The sequence below is a fragment of the Silene latifolia genome, chromosome Y, assembly GCF_048544455.1.
Source record: "Silene latifolia isolate original U9 population chromosome Y, ASM4854445v1, whole genome shotgun sequence".
In the NCBI taxonomy this organism is placed as follows: domain Eukaryota; kingdom Viridiplantae; phylum Streptophyta; class Magnoliopsida; order Caryophyllales; family Caryophyllaceae; genus Silene; species Silene latifolia.
The window spans coordinates 465264085-465267939 of record NC_133538.1 but is presented as its reverse complement, the minus strand read 5'-3'; the positions used below and the strand labels follow the sequence as shown (position 1 = coordinate 465267939).

At 40.0% G+C, this 3855-nt stretch overlaps 1 non-coding gene across 1 annotated transcript; it reads left to right on the top strand.

Moving 5' to 3' along the window:
- Positions 1 to 1635: 1635 nt before the first annotated feature.
- On the top strand, positions 1636 to 1742 carry LOC141634770 (small nucleolar RNA R71). Its single transcript, XR_012539492.1, has one exon. It is a non-coding gene; the product is annotated as a small nucleolar RNA R71 (small nucleolar RNA).
- Positions 1743 to 3855: the final 2113 nt, after the last annotated feature.

Below are 3855 nucleotides of genomic sequence, written 5' to 3'. Positions count from 1 at the left end.
CCCACTTCTAGAGTGAGCTCTCCATGTTTCACATCAATCACCGCACCCGCGGTGTGTAGGAAAGGTCTTCCTAAGATGATTGGAATGTTGGAATCTTCCTCCATATCAACAATGACAAAGTCCACCGGGATGAAAAACTTCCCAATTCGCACGGGGACATCTTCCCATATCCCTAGCGGTGTCTTCGTCGATCTATCGGCCATTTGAAGTGTGATATTGGTACATTTAAGCTCTCCCATTCCCAACCTTTTACTCACCGAGTATGGCATGACACTCACACTAGCCCCTAGATCACATAAGGCTTTGTTGATCGTTGTGTCGCCAATGGTACACGGTATTGAGAAGCTTCCCGGATCCTTTAGCTTTGGAGGTGAACTCCCTTGAAGTATGGCACTACTCACCTTAGTGAAGGCGATAGTCTCAAGTTTCCGGATTGACTTCTTCTTTGTGAGAATATCCTTCATGTATTTCGCATAGGCCGGAACGTGATTGATTAATTCCGTAAAAGGAATTGAGACTTCTAAGTTCTTCACAATTTCCATGAACTTTCCAAGTTGATCATCAAATTTAGGCTTGGCTTGACGACTTGGAAAAGGAAGTCTAATCACAATGGGCTCCTTTTCTTTGGCTTTGTCTTCATTTTTCTTTGAACTTTCTCCTTTTGATGATTCCCCTTCTTTGGGACTTTGCACCACAACTTCATTCTCACTAGCTCTCACAACTTCATCCTCAACTTGCTCCTTCGGTGCTTCATACCTTGTACCACTTCTCAAGTGAATGGCACTAACCGTTTCATGTCTAGGGGGATTACTTTGTGGTGGTAATTGCCCCTTTTGTCTTGATGAGCTTGAAGATGCTAGTTGGGTCAATTGTGTTTCCAACATCTTGGTGTGAGCTAGAATGTTGTTGATGGTGGTATCCTTTGCTTGGCTATCTTTTTGCATTTGGGTGAAAAATTCTTGTTGATTTTTTTGCATTTGAAGGACCGCTTTTTGGACATCAAAACTTTGGTCATTTTGGTGATTGTATGGATTTTGATTTTGGTAACCTTGGTTTTGATTGAAAAAGGGTCTTTGGTTTTGATTTCTCATGGGTGGTGGAGTGTATGTTGGTTGAGGGTTTTGAACATTTTGGCTTTTGTATGAGAGATTTGGATGGAACTTGGTGTTTTCATTGTAAAAATTTGAATAAGGGGTACCACTTTTGTAAGCTTGGAAAGCATTAACTTGCTCGGTTGTTCCCCTACATTCTCCTTGATCATGACCTAAGGTTCCACAATTCTCACATATCCCGCTTGGGATTGATGAGGATGCCGTCATGGCATTGACATGATGCTTTGTTGATTTTGAGCTTTCCTCAAGTCTAGCCATAGCTTGCTCAAACTTCAAGTTGATAGTGTCAATGTGAGCACTAAGTTGAGCACCCAATTGAGTAACGGTGTCCACTTCATACTTTCCTCTAGTAGCTTTGCGAGGCCTACTATATTGCGAATTATGGACCGCCATTTCCTCAATCTTGTTCCATGTTTGATTGTCATCAACTTCGGTGAACATTCCATTTGATCCCATATTGAGAATGTTCCTTGAATCTTCATATAAACCATTCCAAAATTGTTGCACTAAAAACCATTCGCTAAGTCCATGGTGAGGACATGAGCGACAAATACCTTTGAACCGCTCCCAAGTTTCATACAAAGATTCTTCATCCCTTTGCTTAAAACCCGTAATTTGAGCTCTTAGCATATTGGTTTTTTCCGGTGGGTAGAATTTTTTGTAGAAAGCTAGAGCTAACTTCTTCCAAGAATCTATTCCAAGGGTGGCCTTATCAAGGCCCTTCAACCATTGCTTTGCGGTGCCGATTAACGAAAAAGGAAATAAGACCCATCTTATTTGGTCTTGAGTCACGCCCGTTTGAGAGATAGCTTCACAATAATCACAAAATGTTTCCATATGAGAATGAGGGTCCTCACTTGGCATGCCCCCGAATTGGCTCCTCTCAACTAGTTGGATGAAGGCGGACTTGGCAATAAAGTTTCCGGTAAGATGTTGTGGGGTAGGAGTACCGTTTGGTAGATCCTCCTCGGTGGGTATAGAGTGAGACGAAAATTTAGGCATTGTAGGTGGATTTTGTGTGGTATTGTTTAATGGGTTCTCTTCTCCTTCTATTGCGAAAGGATTGACAAACTCACTAGTGGGTTGAACAACTTCACCAACACCTCCCAAATTCCTCCTAACAAGTCTCCTATTATTCGTCAAGGTTCTTTCGATTTCACGGTCAAAAGGTAACAAATCTCTTTGTAACCTTCTAGACATGCAAAATATCAAACAACTCAAAAACAATTAGAACAAACCTTGAGGAGTTTTACTTCCCCAAGATGAAAAAGACACAACTAAAAATAACAAAAGAAATCTAAAATCAATTAAACACCGTCCCCGGCAACGGCGCCATTTTTGATCGGAGCCATTTAGTTCACAAATTAAGCATATGTGGTCGTTGGTCAATGGTCGATACAAAACACAATTTATACTTCACAAACAACTCTACAAATTAGTAAAGAGGCAAGTAAAGGTCGGATCCCAAGGGACGGGTATTGAAAACGAAGATTTCTATTGCTACTAGCGGTGTCTAGGGGTGTCACAAGTTGGGTTGATGTAGAAGGTTACTAAACTAAAATAGCAATGAAAATAAACTAACAAGGTAAATGGAATAAGGGTGTAAACAATTGATTAAAAGCACTAGGGTGTCATGGGTTCATAGGGGATTCATGGGATATGATCATACAAACATGTTCTCAAATTATAAGCAAGCAATTATTGTTGTGATGGATTGAGTTGGGTTATATCTTACAATCCTAGGAAAGTTTGGGTCCCGGAGCCGAATCTCTTGGATTGTACAACACCTACAAGTCGACTTAATCTTTCCTACTTAACACATGCATGATCTAACAAGACTCGAGTTGGGTTATGTCTTACAAGTCAAGTTGAAGAGATAGTAGATGATAATAAATGCAAGGATTCATAGGCTTAGCATTTCATCAAACATAACATGTGCATGTATTAAGATCAAAACAAGCAAGCAAATAAGATATGAAAGCATATTGATTTAAGCATGAATCATTCCCCATGTTGGTTTCCCTAATCACCCATTAAACCCTAGCTAAGAGACTACTCACTCATTATCATATTGATCATGCTAGAAAGGTTGTCAATCATACTAACATAATGAAACATGATGAATAAATGAAAGTAATTAGCAATAATTAAAAAGGGATTAAGAGATTATACCTACTAATGATTCCAATAATAAAGCAAGAATAATAGAAGTACTTGAATCCTAGATTGAGAGGTTGTCAATCTCCCAATAATAACCCAAATAATCTTCAATTACCCAAAATAAAGTAAGAACAAGAGAGAGATTAAGGAACTAAAACTTGGATTAAAACTTGATTAATATTTGATTACAATATTGAAGAGAGATTTGATTGATATTAACTACTCTAATTATTGATTAGAAGAACATGCTCCTCTAATTAGACTAATGGGGTATTTATAGTGAAAATTAGGGAGGATGCATTAGGGTTAACTAAGGGCTAAACTAGTAATTACACTTTTTAAGTTGAGCAAGGAGACTCCGGTATTCAATGAGAGAAGGGCGTCTCCATTTTGTAACTTGAAGGACGAAACCATGTTGTCTTTGTGATCCGAGCGGATGGAGGTCGAGACGGACGGATGGGGCATGGACGATCCGAGCGGATCGAGGCGAAGACGCTCGGATTGGGCCTGGGGATCCGAGCGGATCCTGGTAAGGACGCTCGGATTGAGTCATGGCGGACGGACGGATCGTGGATGATCCGTT